Source organism: Triticum urartu, chromosome 3A, assembly GCF_056163025.1.
Source record: "Triticum urartu cultivar PI428250 chromosome 3A, HENAU_Tu73, whole genome shotgun sequence".
Taxonomy (NCBI): domain Eukaryota; kingdom Viridiplantae; phylum Streptophyta; class Magnoliopsida; order Poales; family Poaceae; genus Triticum; species Triticum urartu.
The window spans coordinates 415,522,683-415,538,809 of NC_141875.1; positions in this window are offsets into that span (position 1 = coordinate 415,522,683).

The window sequence follows — 16,127 nt, forward strand, 5'->3', positions numbered from 1 at the left end:
ACTCACTAGTGGGAATTTTTACATTATAGAACTTGGCTTGTATATTCCGATGATGGGCTTCCTCAAAATTGCCCTAGGTCTTCATGAGTAAGCAAGTTGGATGGACACCCACTTAGTTCTTTTGTTGAGCTTTCATACACTTATAGCTCTAGCGCATCTGTTGCATGGCAATCCCTACTCACTCACATTGATATCTATTGATGGGCATCTCCATAGCCCGTTGATACGCCTAGTTGATGTGAGGCTATCTTCTCCTTTTTGTCTTCTCCACAACCACCATTCTATTCCACATCTAGTGCTATATCCATGGCTCACACTCATATATTGCATGAAGATTGAAAATTTTTGAGAACATCAAAAGTATGAAACAATTGCTTGGCTTGTCATCGGGGTTGTGCATGATTTAAATATTTTGTGTGGTGAAGATAGAGCATAGCCAGACTATATGATTTTGTAGGGATAACTTTCTTTGGCCATGTTATTTTGAGAAGACATGATTGCTTAGTTAGTATACTTGAAGTATTATTATTTTTAAGTCAATATTAAACTTTTATCTTGAATCTTTCGGATGTGAACATTCATGCCACAATAAAGAAAAATTACATTGAGAAATATGTTAGTAAGCATTCCACATCAAAAATTCTTTTTTATCATTTACCTACTCGAGGACGAGCAGGAATTAAGCTTGGGGATGCTTGATACATCTCCAACGTATCTATAAATTTTTATTGCTCCATGCTATTATATTATATGTTTTGGATGTTAATGGGCTTTATTTTACACTTTTATATCATTTTTGGGACTAACCTATTAACCGGAGGCCCAGCCCAAGTTGTTGTTTTTTTGCCTATTTCAGTGTTTTGTAGAAAAGGAATATCAAACTAAGTCCAAACGGAATGAAACCTTCGGGAACGTGATTTTCACAACAAACGTGATCCTGGAGACTTGGAGTGGGCGTCAAGAAACAATCGAGGAGGCCATGAGGCAGGGGGCGTGCCTACCCCCCTGGGCGCGCCCTCCACCATCGTGGGCCCCTCATTGCTCCACCGACCTACTTCTTCCTCCTATATAAGTCCACGTACCCCGCAAACATCCAGGAGCACCATGAAAACCTAATTCCACCGCCGCAGCCTTCTGTACCCAAGAGATCCCATCCGGGGGCCTTTTTCGGAGCTCCGCCGGAAGGGGCATTGATCACGGAGGGCCTCTACATCAAATCCATGGCCTCTCTGGTGATGTGTGAGTAGTTTACTTCAGACCTTTGGGTCCATAGCTAGTAGCTAGATGGCTTCTTCTCTCTCTTTGGATCTCAATACAAAGTTCTCCTCGATTCTCTTGGAGATCTATTCAATGTAATCTTATTTTGCGGTGTGTTTGTCGAGATCCGATGAATTGTGGGTTTATGATCCAGATTATCTATGAACAATATTTGATTCTTCTCTGAATTCTTTTATGTGTGATTGGTTTATCTTTGCAAGTCTCTTCGAATTATCAGTTTGGTTTGGCCTACTAGATTGATCTTTCTTGCAATGGGAGAGGTGCTTAGCTTTGGATTCAATCTTGCGGTGCTCGATCCCAGTGACAGTAGGGGAAATGACACGTATTGTATTGTTGCCATCGAGGATGAAAACATGGGGTTTATATAATATTGCATGAATTTATCCCTCTACATCATGTCATCTTGCTTAAGGCATTACTCTGTTCTTATGAACTTAATACTCTAGATGCATGCTGGATAGCGGTCGATGTGTGGAGTAATCGTAGTAGATCCAGGCAGGAGTCGGTCTACTTGTCACGGACGTGATGCCTATATACATGATCATGCCTAGATATTCTCATAATTATTCGCTTTTCTATCAATTGCTTGACAGTAATTTGTTCACCCACCGTAATACTTATGCTATCTTGAGAGAAGCCACTAGTGAAACCTATGGCCCCCGGGTCTATTTTCCATCATACAAGTTTCCAATCACTTTATTTTGCAATCTTTACTTTCAATCTATATCATAAAAATACCAAAAATATTTATCTTATTATTATCTCTATCAGATCTCACTCTTGCAAGTGGCCGTGAAGGGATTGACAACCCCTTTATCGCGTTGGTTGGGAGGTTCTAATTTGTTTGTGTCGGTACGAGGTGAATCGCGCGTGGTCTCCTACTGGATTGATAGCTTGGTTCTCAAAAACTGAGGGAAATACTTACGCTACTTTACTGCATCACCCTTTCCTCTTCAAGGGAAAACCAACACAGTTCTCAAGAGGTAGCAATCATCATCTAACTCGCCAGCGTAGTCGTGCATGAGCCAGCCCTAAGACTAAGGGGTTGGATCCTCCAACTCATCCTACACTAGGTCAAGTCAGCCCCGCAGAGACCATGAGCTATCAAAGCATTAATCTTAGAATAAAGGGGCTTCAGTGCTGCCTTCTCTTCAGTAGGAGCATAAGCATCAAACTGCTTTGAAGCTTCAAGCCGGTCTAGTCTATAACCCAGGAATTGATGTTGTTGATTCGGTGATGTGTCCTTGCAGTAGAACCAGGTCTTATGCCATCCTTTAAGATGACTCACCAGCACCATCTCAAGAAAGGCCGAGTTCCTCCTTTGCTAAATTGTGACTCCTCCACATTCTAGACTCAGACATCCTTTGCATTTAGTCTGGCGATTGCAGTAAAAGAATTCTTGAAACACACTAATAGTTGGCTTAATCTAGAGATACACTTTGCAATTGACTTGGAAGTTAGTTAGGAGCAAGGTCTTGCAGCCTGATGCCAAAATAGGGAAGGATGTACGGAAGAATTTGGAACCCGTAGGGTGAAAACTTTTGTCCAAATGATCTGCAAAGATAACAATTTCTTTTGGACCCAGAGCTGGCCGGGTCTCTTCATCAGGTCCTTGCCATTCAATTTGTGTTGGAAATATGCCCTAGAGGCAATAATAAAGTTGTTATTATTATATTTCCTTGTTCGAGATAATTGTCTATTGTTCATGCTATAACTGTATTAACCGGAAACCGTAATACATGTGTGAATACATAGATCGTAATATGTCCCTAGTAAGCCTCTAGTTGAAAAGCTCGTTGATCAATATATGGTCATAGTTTCCTGACCATGAACATTGGATGTTGTTGATAACGGGATCACATCATTAGGAGAATGATGTGATGGACAAGACCCAATCCTAAGCGTAGCACAAGATCGTGTAGTTCATTTGCTAAAGCTTTTCTAATGTAAAGTATAATTTCCTTAGACCATGAGATCGTGCAACTCCCGGATATCGTAGGGATGCTTTGGGTGTACCAAATGTCACAACATAACTGGGTGAATATAAAGGTGCACTACAAGTATCTCCGAAAGTATTTGTTGGGTTGGGACGAATCGAGACTTGGATTTGTCACTCCGTATGACGAAGAGGTATCTCTGGGCCCACTCGGTAATGCATCATCATAACGAGCTCAATGTGACTAAGGAGTTAGCCACGGGATCATGCGTTACGGAACGAGTAAAGAGACTTGCCGGAAACGAGATTGAACGAGGTATAGAGATATCGACGATCGAATCTCGGGCAAGTAACATACCGATAGAAAAAGGGAATTGTATACGGGATTGATTGAATCCTCGACATCGTGGTTCATCCGATGAGATCATCATGGAACATGTGGGAGCCAACATGGGTATCCAGATCCCACTGTTGGTTATTGGCCGAAGAGATGTCTCGGTCATGTCTGCATGGTTCCCGAACACGTAGGGTCTGCACACTTAAGGTTCGGTGATGCTAGAGTTGTTATGGGAAATAGTATGTGGTTACCGAAGGTTGTTCAGAGTCCCGGATCAGATCCCGGACGTCATGAGGATTTCTGGAATGGTCCAGAGGTGAAGAATTATATATGGGAAGTCCAGTTTCAGTCGCCGGAATGGTTTCGAGGGTTATCGGTATTGTATCGGGACCATCAAAACGTGTCCGGGGGTCCATCGGGTGGCGCCACCTTCCTCGGTGGGCCAAGTGGGCTGAACAAGGGTGGGAACCAGCCCCTGGTGGGCTGGTGCGCCCCCCCCCCAAGGCCCAAGGCGCCTAGGGTTGAAAACCCTAGGGGGTGGGGGCGCCTCCCACCTGACTTGAGGGGCAAGTCCCCCCTTGGCCACCGCCCCCCCTCTAGATGCATCTAGGGGGGCTGGCCCCCTCTACCTTCACCCTATAAATAGAGAGGGGTGGGAGGGCAGCTGCACCCTTCCCCTGGCACAGCCCTCCCCCTCTCCAACACCTCCTCCTCCTCCGTAGTGCTTGGCGAAGCCCTGCCGGAGAACTGCAAGCTCCACCACCATGATGTCGTGCTGCCGGAGCTCTCCCTCAACTTATCCTCACCCCTTGCTAGATCAAGAAGGAGGAGACATCCCCGGGCTGTACGTGTGTTGAACACGGAGGCGTCGTTCGTTCGGCGCTAGATCAGATCTTCCGCAATTTGAATCGCCTCGAGTACGACTCCATCATCTGCATTCCTTGTAACGCTTCCGCTTAGCGATCTTCAAGGGTATGAAGATGCACTCCCTCTCCCTCGTTGCTATCATCTCCTAGATTGATATTGGTGACACGTAGGAAAATTTTGAATTATTGCTACGTTCCCCAACAGTGGCATCATGAGCTAGGTCTATGCATAGATTCTATGCACGAGTAGAACACAAAGTAGTTGTGGGCGATGATTTGTTCAATTTGCTTACCGTTACTAGTATTATCTTGATTCGGCGGCATTGTGGGATGAAGCGGCCTGGACCAACCTTACACGTACGCTTACGTGAGACTGGTTCCACCAACTGACATGCACTTGATGCATAACGTGGCTAGCGGGTGTCTGTCTCTCCCACTTTATTCGGATCGGATTCGATGAAAAGGGTCCTTATGAAGGGTAAATAGCAATTGGCATATCACCGTTGTGGATTTTGCGTAGGTAAGAAACGTTCTTGCTAGAAACCCATAGCAGCCACGAAAAACATGCAACAACAATTAGAGGACGTCTAACTTGTTTTTGCAGGGTATGCCATGTGATGTGATATGGCCAAAAGGATGTGATGAATGATATATGTGATGTATGAGATTGATCATGTTCTTGTAATAGGAATCACGACTTGCATGTCGATGAGTATGACAACCGGCAGGAGCCATAGGAGTTGTCTTAATTTATTGTATGACGTGTGTGTCAATGAAAACGCCATGTAATTACTTTACTTTATCGCTAACTGTTAGCCATAGTAGTAGAAGTAATAGTTGGCGAGACAACTTCATGAAGACACGATGATGGAGATCATGGTGTCATGTGGGTGACGATGGTGATCATGCCGCGCCTCGAAGATGGAGATCAAAGGCGCAAGATGATATTGGCCATATCATGTCACTTTATGATTTGGATGTGATGTTTGTCATGTTTACATCTTATTTGCTTAGAACGGCGGTAGCATAAATAAGATGATCCCTCACTAAAATTTCAAGAAAAATGTTCCCCCTAACTATGCACCGTTGCGAAGGTTCGTTGTTTCGAAGCACCACGTGATGATCGGGTGTGATAGATTATAACGTTTGCATACAACGGACGTAAGCCAGATTTACACATGCAAAACACTTAGGTTGACTTGACGAGCCTAGCATGTATAGACATGGCCTCGGAACACGAGAGACCAAAAGGTCGAACGTGAGTCGTATAGTAGATACGATCAACATGAAGATGTTCACCATTGATGACTAGTCCGTCTCACGTGATGATCGAACATGGCCTAGTCGATTCGGATCATGTATCACTTAGATGACTAGAGGGATGTCTATCTGAGTGGGAGTTCATTAAATAATTTGATTAGATAAACTTAATTATCATGAACTTAGTCTAAAATGTCTTTACAATATGTCTTGTAGATCAAATGGCCCACGCTAATGTTGCCCTCAACTTCAACGCGTTCCTAGAGAAAACCAAGCTGAAAGACGATGGTAGCAACTATACGGTTTGGGTCTGTAACTTGAGGATCATCCTCATAGCTGGCAAGAAAGCATATGTCCTTGAAGCACCGCTAGGTGACGCACCCATTTTCCCAGCAACTCAAGACGTTATGAACGCCTGGCAGTCGCGTAGTGATGATTACTCCCTGGTTCAGTGCGGCATGCTTTATAGCATAGAGCCGGGGCTCCAAAAGCGTTTTGAGCAGCACGGAGCGTATGAGATGTTGCAAGAGCTGAAAATGGTTTTCCAAGCTCATGCCCGGGTCGAGAGATATGAAGTCTTCGACAAGTTCTACAGTTGTAAGATGGAGGAAAACAGTTCTGTCAGCAAGCATATACTCAAAATGTCTGGGTTGCACAACCGCTTGTCTCAGCTGGGAGTTAATATTCTAGATGACTCGGTCATTGACAGGATCCTCCAGTCGCTTCCACCTAGCTACAAGAGCTTTGTGATGAACTACAATATGCAAGGGATGGAGAAGTCCATTCCTGAGTTATATTCAATGCTGAGATCAGCGGAGGTGGAAATCAAAAAGGAACATCAAGTGTTGATGGTGAATAAAACCACTAGTTTCAAGAAAGGCAAGGGTAAGAATAACTTCAAGAAGGACGGCAAGGGAGTTGCCACGCCCGGTAAATCAGTTGCCGGGAAGAAGCCAAAGAATGGACCCAAGCCCGAGACTTAGTGCTTTTATTGCAAGGGAAATGGTCACTAGAAGCGGAACTACCCCAAGTACTTAGCGGATAAGAAGGCCGGCAACGCCGAAGGTATATGTGATATACATGTTATTGATGTGTACCTTACCAGCGCTCGTAGTAGCTCCAGGGTATTTGATACCGGTGCGGTTGCTCATATTTGTAACTCAAAACAGGAGTTGTGGAATAAGCGGAGACTGGCGAAGGATGAGGTGACGATAAGCGTCGGGAATGGTTCCAAGGTTGATGTGTTCGCCGTCGTCATGCTACCTCTACATCTACCAACAGGACTAGTTTTAAACCTCAATGATTGTTATTTAGTGCCACCTTTGAGCATGAACATTGTATCTAGATCTTGTTTGATGCGAGATGGCTACTCATTTAAATCCGAGAATAATGGTTGTTCCATTTATATGAGAGATATGTTTTATGGTCATGCCCCACTGGTCAATGGTTTATTTTTGTTTAATCTCGAACATGATGTTACACATATTCATAGTGTGAATGCCAAAAGATGTAAGGTTGACAATGATAGTCCCACATACTTGTGGCACTACCGCCTTGGTCACATTGGTGTCAAACGCATGAAGAAACTCCATGTAGATGGACTTTTGGAGTCTCTTGATTATGAATCATTTGACACGTGCGAACCATGCCTCATGGGAAAAATGACCATGACTCTGTTCTCCGGAACAATGGAGCGAGCAACCAACTTATTGGAAATCATACATACTGATGTGTGCGGTCCAATGAGTGTTGAGGCTCACGGTGGCTATTGTTCTGTTCTCACCCTCACTGATGACTTAAGTAGATATGGGTATTTCTACTTAATGAAACATGAGTCTGAGAGCTTTGAAAAGTTCAAGGAATTTTAGAGTGACGTAGAGAATCAACGTGGCAGGAAAATGAAGTTCTTACGATCAGATCGTGGAGGGGAATATTTGAGTCATGAGTTTGGCACGCACTTAAGGAAATGTGGAATTGTTTCATAGCTCACGCCGCCTGGAACACCACAGCATAATGGTGTGTTTGAACATCGTAATCGCACTCTATTGGATATGGTGCGATCTATGATGTCTCTTACCGATCTACTGCTATCATTTTGAGGTTATACTTTAGAGACTGCCGCATTCACTTTAAATAGGGCTCCGTCAAAATCCGTTGAGACGACACCGTATGAATTATGGTTTGGGAAGAAACCTAAGCTGTCATTTCTGAAAGTTTGGGGAGCGATGCTTATGTCAAGAAACTTCAACCAGAAAAGCTTGAACCCAAGTCGGAAAAATGCGTCTTCACATGATACCCTAAGGAAACTATTGGGTATACCTTCTACCTCAGATCCGAAGGCAAGATATTTGTTGCCAAGAATGGATCCTTTCTAGAGAAAGAGTTTCTCTCGAAAGAAGTAAGTGGGAGGAAAGTAGAACTTGATGAGGTACTGCCTCTTGAATCGGAGAGTAGCGCAGCTTAGGAAGATGTTTCCGTGGTGCCTGCGCCGACAAGAGAAGAAGTTAATGATGATGATCATGAAACTTCGGATCAAGTTGCTACTGAACTTCGTAGGTCCACAAGGACACGTTCCGCACCAGAGTGGTAAGGCAACTCTATCCTAGAAATCATGTTGCTACACAATGGTGAACCTTCGAACTATGAAGAAGCGATGGAGGGTCCGGATTCCAACAAATGGCTTGAAGCCATGAATTCCGAGATAGGATCCATGTATGAAAATGAAGTATGGACTTTGACAGACTTGCCCGATGATCGGCAAGCCATAGAGAATAAATGGATCTTTAAGAAGAAGACTGACGCTGATGGTAATGTGACCATCTATAAGGCTCGGCTTGTCGCTAAGGGTTATTGACAAGTTCAAGGGGTTAACTACGATGAGACCTTCTCACTCGTACCGAAGCTGAAGTCCGTACGAATCATGTTAGAAATTGCTGCATTCTATGATTATGAGATATGGCAAATGGACGTCAAAACGGCATTCCTTAATGGTTTCCTTAAGGAAGAATTGTATATGATGCAGCCGGAAGGTTTTGTCGATCCTAAGAATGCTGACAAGGTATGGAAGCTCCAGCGCTCCATTTATGGGCTGGTGCAAGCATCTCGGAGTTGGAAAATTCGCTTTGATGAAATGATCAAAGCGTTTGGGTTTATGCAAACTTATGGAGAAACATGTGTTTACAAGAAAGTGAGTGGGAGCTCTGTAGCATTTCTCATATTATATATGGATGACATACTATTGATGGGAAATGATATATAACTTTTGGAAAGCATAAAGGCCTACTTGAATAAGTGTTTTTCAATGAGGGACCTTGGAGAAGCTGCTTACATATTAGGCATCAAGATCTATAGAGATAGATCGAGACGCCTCATTGGTCTTCCGCAAAGCACCTACCTTGACAAGATATTGAAGAAGTTCAATATGGATCAGTCCAAGAAGGGGTTCTTGCCTGTATTGCAAGGTGTGAAATTAAGCACGGCTCAATGCCCGACTTCGGCAGAAGATAGAGAAAAGATGAGTGACATCCCCCATGCCTCAGCCATAGGGTCTATTATGTATGCCATGATGTGTGCCAGACCTGATGTGAACCTTGCCGTAAGTTTGGTAGGGAGGTACCAAAGTAATCCCGGTATGGAACACTGGACAGCGGTCAAGAATATCCTAAAGTACCTGAAAAGGACTAAGGATATGTTTCTCATTTATGGAGGTGACGAAGATCTCTTCGTAAAGGGTTACGTTGATGCTAGCTTGGACACAGATCTGGATGACTCCAAGTCACAAACCGGATACGTGTATATTTTGAATGGTGGGGCAGTTAGCTGGTGGAGTTGCAAGTAAAGAGTTGTGGCGGGATCTACATGTGAAGCGGAGTACATAGCTGCCTCGGAGGCAGCACAGGAAGCAGTCTGGATGAAGGAGTTCATTACCGACCTAGGAGTCATTCCCAATGCGTCGGGCCCGATGACTCTCTTCTGTGACAACACTAGAGCTATTGCCCTTGCCAAGGAGCCTAGGTTTCACAAGAAGACCAGGCATATCAAGCATCGGTTCAACTCCATTCGTGAATATATTCAAGATGGAGAGATAGATATTTGTGAAGTACATACGGATCTGAATGTTGCAGATCCATTGACTAAACCTCTTCCACGAGCAAAACATGATCAACACAAGAACTATATGGGTGTTCGATTCATCACAATGTAACTAGATTATTGACTCTAGTGCAAGTGGCAGACTGTTGGAAATATGCCCTAGAGGCAATAATAAAGTGGTTATTATTATATTTCCTTGTTCATGATAATTTTCTATTGTTCATGCTATAATTGTATTAGCCGGAAACCGTAATACATGTGTGAATACATAGATCGTAATATGTCCCTAGTAAGCCTCTAGTTGACTAGCTCGTTGATCAATAGATGGTCATGGTTTCCTGACCATGGACATTGGATATCCTTGATAACGGGATCACATCATTAGGAGAATGATGTGATGGACAAGACCCAATCCTAAGCGTAGCACAAGATCGTGTAGTTCATTTGCTAAAGCTTTTCTAATGTCAAGTATCATTTCCTTAGACCATGAGATTGTGCAACTCCCGGATATCATAGGAATGCTTTGGGTGTACCAATGTCACAACGTAACTGGGTGGCTATACAGGTGCACTACATGTATCTCTGAAAGTATATGTTGGGTTGGCACGAATCGAGACTGGGATTTGTCACTCCATATGACGGAGAGGTATCTCTGGGCCCACTCGGTAATGCATTATCATAACGAGCTCAATGTGACTAAGGAGTTAGCCACGGGATCATGCATTACATAATGACTAAAGAGACTTGCCGGTAACGAGATTGAACGAGGTATAGAGATACCGACGATCGAATCTCGGGCAAGTAACATACCGATAGACAAAGGGAATTGTATACGGGGTTGATTGAATCCTCGACATCATGATTCATCTGATGAGATCATCATGGAACATGTGGGAGCCAACATGGGTATCCAGATCATGTTGTTGGTTATTGGCCGGAGATATGTCTCGGTCATGTCTACATGGTTCCTGAACCCATAGGGTCTACACACTTAAGGTTCGGTGACGCTAGAGTTGTTATGGGAAATAGTATGTGGTTGCTGAAGGTTGTTCAGAGTCCCGGATGAGATCCCGGTCATCACGAGGAGTTCCGGAATGGTCTGTAGGTGAAGAATTATATATGGGAATTCCAGTTTCAGTCGTCGGAATGGTTTCGGGGGTTATCGGTATTGTACCGGGACCACCGAAAGGTGTCCGGGGGTCCACCGGGTGGGGCCGTCTGCCCCGGTAGGCCAAATGGGCTGAACAAGGGTGGGAACCAGCCCCTGGTGGGCTGGTGTGCTACCCCCAAGGGCCCAAGGCACCTAGGGTTGAAAACCCTAGGGGGTGGGGGCGCCTCCCCCCTGACTTGGGGGGGCAAGTCCCCCCCTTGGCCGCCCCCCCCCCTCTAGATGCATCTAGGGGGGAGGCACCCTCTCCCTTCACCCTATAAATAGAGAGGGGGTGGGAAGGCAGCCGCACCCTTCCCCTGGCATAGCCCTCCCCCTCTCCAACACTGCCTCCTTGTAGGATCTAGAAGTAGATGTGTCTAGAGGGGGGTGATTAGACACTTAATGCTAAAGTTGCAATTTTTAAGCTTCTTCGGTTTAAGTGGAGTTTAGGCACAATTTCAACATACACAATACATATCAAGCAAGCATGCAAAGAGTGTATGAGCAGCGGAATGTAAAGCATGCAACTTGCAAGAATGTAAGGGAAAGGGTTTGGAGAGTTCAAACGCAATTGGAGACACGGATGTTTTTCCCGTGGTTCGGATAGGTGGTGCTATCCTACATCCACGTTGATGGAGACTTCAACCCACGAAGGGTAACGGTTGCACGAGTCCACGGAGGGCTCCACACACGAAGGGTAACGGTTGCGCGAGTCCACGGAGGGTCCACCCACAAAGGGTCTACGAAGAAGCAACCACCCACAAAGGGTCCACGAAGTAGCAACCTTGTCTATCCCACCATGGACATCGCCCACGAAGGACTTGCCTCACTAGCGGTAGATCTTCACGAAGTAGGCGATCTCCTTGCCCTTACAAACTCCTTGGTTCAACTCCACAATCTTGTCAGAGGCTCCCAAGTGACACCTAGCCAATCTAGGAGACACCACTCTCCAAGAAGTAACAAATGGTGTGTAGGTAATGAACTCCTTGCTCTTGTGCTTCAAATGATAGTCTCCCCAACACTCAACTCTTTCTCATAGGATTTGGATTTTGTGGAAAGAAGATTTGAGTGGAAAGCAACTTGGGAAAGGCTAGAGATCAAGATTCATATGGTAGGAATGGAATATATTGGTCTCAACACATGAGTAGGTGGTTCTCTCTCAGAACATATGAGTTGGAATTGTGTATGTGTTCTGATGGTTCTCTCTACGAATGAAGAGGAGGTGGAGGGGTATATATAGCCTCCACACAAAATCCAACCATTACACACAGTTTTCCAATCTAGGTAGGACCGAATCAACAAACTCGGTCGGACCGAAAAGGTAAACCTAGTGACCGTTAAGGATTTTCGGTGGGACTGACATGCAACTCGGTAGGACCGATATGGTTAGGGTTTGGGCATAACGTAATCTCGGTGAGACCGATTACACAAACTCGGTGAGACCGAATTTGGTAATTAGCTAACCAGAGAGTTGGTCAGGCAAACTCGGTGGGACCGTTTTGCTCTTTCGATGAGACCGAAAAGTTACAAAAAGGAAACACTGAATTTACATTGCAATCTCGGTGGGGCCGATTGCATATCTCGGTGGGACCGAAGATACTGCAATAGGTAACAGAGAGTTTGCAATCCCATCTCGGTGAGACCGAGATCCCTATCGGTAGAACCGAATTGCTAGGGTTTGGCAGTGGCTTATGACAAGTGAAACTCGGTGGCACCGGATAGAAAGAATCGGTAGGACCGAGTTTGGCTTAGGGTTTAGGTCATATGTGGAAGTGGGAAAGTAGCTGAGGATTTTGGAGCATATCATTAAGCACATGAAGAAGAGGCTCATTAAGCAACACCTCATCCCTCCTTGATAGTATTGGCTTTTCCTATGGACTCAATGTGATCTTGGATCACTAAAATGTAAAATGAAGAGTCTTGAGCTTGAAGCTTTAGCCAATCCTTTGTCCTTAGCATCTTAAAGGAGTTCCCACAACCTTTAGTCCATGCCACTCCATTGTTGAACTTATCTGAAACATGCTAGATAGAAATGTTAGTCCAACAAGAGATATGTTGTCATCAATTATCAAAACCACCTAGGGAGCACTTGTGCTTTCAATCTCCCCCTTTTTGGTAATTGATGGCAACATACATCAAAGCTTTAGATAAAGATATAAAGAACAGCAAGTAAAGCTTTGGAAGGACATGTAACAAGCATAGGCTCCCCCTACATGTATGCACTCATGTAAATATGAAATATAGAGGCATGTGAGAGCATAACCATGACAGAGTAGGCAATGTGTTACATGTATCTTGGCCATATGCATCAGAGCAAAAGATTATCAAGGAAAATACCTTCATGTTCATGAGTCCTTCTTGCAAACAGTATGTACATAAGCAAGAACTCCTCATACTCATGATTTTGATGCATATACTTACCTTGTGGTCTTGAGTTGGCTTAGTATGGAATGAACCTGCACAAACAAAGTTAGATAACACAGGTACATCCACTAGCCAGAGCAAACAAAAGAAACCACAAGAATACCAAGACTGGGATAACATGTAGAGAGTGAGTACAAGGTACCACATTGGATTCAACATGTCCCCAAGAATAAAGATATGCAATGAATTTGACTGATTTCTTTCCCTTAGGTGTCTTGCTCCCCCTGAATCTTACATGGGATATTGGGAGAAGATAGGGAACAGAAAATCAGAGCTGAAAGATACAAATGAACATGTCTTTCCCCCTAAAAAGACATGTGACATCTCTCCTCTTGAACGTCAAGCATCAAGCATCTGGGATCCTTGAGTATTCTCTCCCCCTGGAAGTCTCTCTCTCTCCCCCTTAATACTTTCTCTCTTGTAGGTTTGGTCCTTGAGACTTTTTCTCTCCCTTGATGTGATCTCTCTCTCCTACAAGCTTTGATGTGATCTCTCTCTCCCCCTTTGACATCAATTTCCAAGAAGGGATTTCTGGAATCCGTCATATAGGTTTGGTCCTTGAGACTCAGCACAAAGCAATGGATAAAACTGTGATGCTTGTAGAGGACAAGATTCATCGAGTAGAGCTGGATCAGAAGAAATATAGAACAAGTGGCAAACTGTTTTTCCTGTTGCGAAGTCGGTGGCACCGAGTGGTATGTTTCGGTGGCACCGAAAATATTCAGTTGGACCGAAAATTACAAGTCGGTGAAACCGAGTTCACAAAAAAAACACTTGTCACCTCAGCTCACTAGACATGTAGGATCTCACAAAGATTTGCAATGAATTACCTGAAGGATTTGCAAGGAATTGAATGCAGAAAATGCAGAACAAAAACAAACAGAAAAGAGAAGAAACTGAAAGATCTAGATGAAGTTTTTTGTTTTTGAAAAAGAGAAAGAAACTAAACATGCATGAGACAAATGCAATAACACAGAAAAGAACACAAGAGAACTCCATCTAGAGTTGGGCGGTGACATAGTCACCTATGTTAGAGTATATTGACTTAGGAGTCAAGTGAGAACACTTGATCATAGGTCATACTCATCGTTTAAGCTCAAAATGGGGTTACCATTTTTCGTTTAAGCATCTTGATGTATTCACATCTTGTTGAGTTACTTTGACTCATGTCTTGGAGTAAAGCTTCTCTAAGATGGAATAACATACCTTGGGTGGTGGTGTGGTTCTTTCTCATGTAGTTGAACTCGTGTGGGTGCTCAAGGTTGATGTAGCTCATCAAGAGTTGGGAGAACCACTTGGAGTTTGAGTTCATCTACCTACATGGGTTAGTTCTTTGCAAGGAAGAGCACTTGTTTATCCAAAAATGACAATCATGAAGCTCAACATAGGATTTGTCAAAGGATATGTTTGAATGGTTTTGTGCTTCCTTGTCTTCAACCACCATTGTGAAGAGTCTTGGTGATGTAGAGATTGCTCAAGATGTGAGTGAGTCGCAATCTCATGGAATTAGATTCAACCAAGAACCTATATGGGTTAGACAACATGCAAGGTGCAAATATATCCAAGACATAAGATAGTTATCATAAGAGATATATCATGGATTAGTCATAAGCTCATGTCTTGCATGTGTCCAATGGAGTTTCTACTCCAAGTTCGAAGCATCAATGATGTTCAATTCTCCTCTCAACCTGCAAAACACTTTCTCATCAAGTGGTTTAGTAAATATATCCGCTAATTGCTTATCGGTGTGAACGTGCTTAAGGTTAATGTCACCTTTAGCAACATGATCTCGAATGAAATGATGACGAACTTCAATATGCTTAGTTCGAGAATGTTGTACAGGATTATGACCAATTTTGATAGCACTTTCATTGTCACAAAGCAGTGGAACATGTTTCACATAAATCCCATAATCTTTAAGAGTTTGGGTCATCCAAAGTAATTGAGCACAACATGAACCAGCGGCAATGTATTCCGCTTTGGCGGTGGATAAGGATACCGAGTTTTGTTTCTTGGAAGACCAAGACACAAGAGATCTACCAAGAAATTGACAAGTACCCGAAGTGGTCTTTCTATCAACCTTGTCTCCGGCATAATCCGAGTCGGAATAGCCAACAAGATCAAAAGAAGACCTCTTAGGATACCAAATGCCAAAATTTTGTGTATGGATTAAATATCTCACTATCCTTTTCACAGCCTTAAGATGACATTCTTTAGGAGCAGCTTGATATCGTGCACACATGCACACACTTAGCATAATATCGGGACGTGAAGCACATAGGTATAACAATGAACCAATCATAGAGCGATAAACCTTTTGATCAACCGGTTCACCATCTTTGGTTAAATCATTATGTCCACTAGTAGGCATAGGTGTAGACATACCTTTGCATTCTTGCATATTGAACTTCTTGAATAAGTCCTTGGTGTACTTTGTTTGAGAGACAAATGTACCTTCCTTAGTTTGCTTGATTTGCAAACCGAGAAAGAATTTGAGTTCACTCATCATAGACATCTCAAACTTCTCTGACATTAGCTTTCCAAACTTTTCACTAAAGAGAGGGTTAGTTGAACCAAATATGATATCATCGACATAAATTTGGCATACAAATAGTTCTCCATTAACCCTTTTAGTAAAAAGAGTAGAATCAATTTTACCAATTTCAAAACCACCTGTAGTAAGGAACTTGTTCAAGCATTTATACCATGCTCTAGGAGCTTGTTTAAGACCATAAAGAGCTTTGTGAAGTTTGTAAACATGATTTGGTTTCTTAGGATTGATAA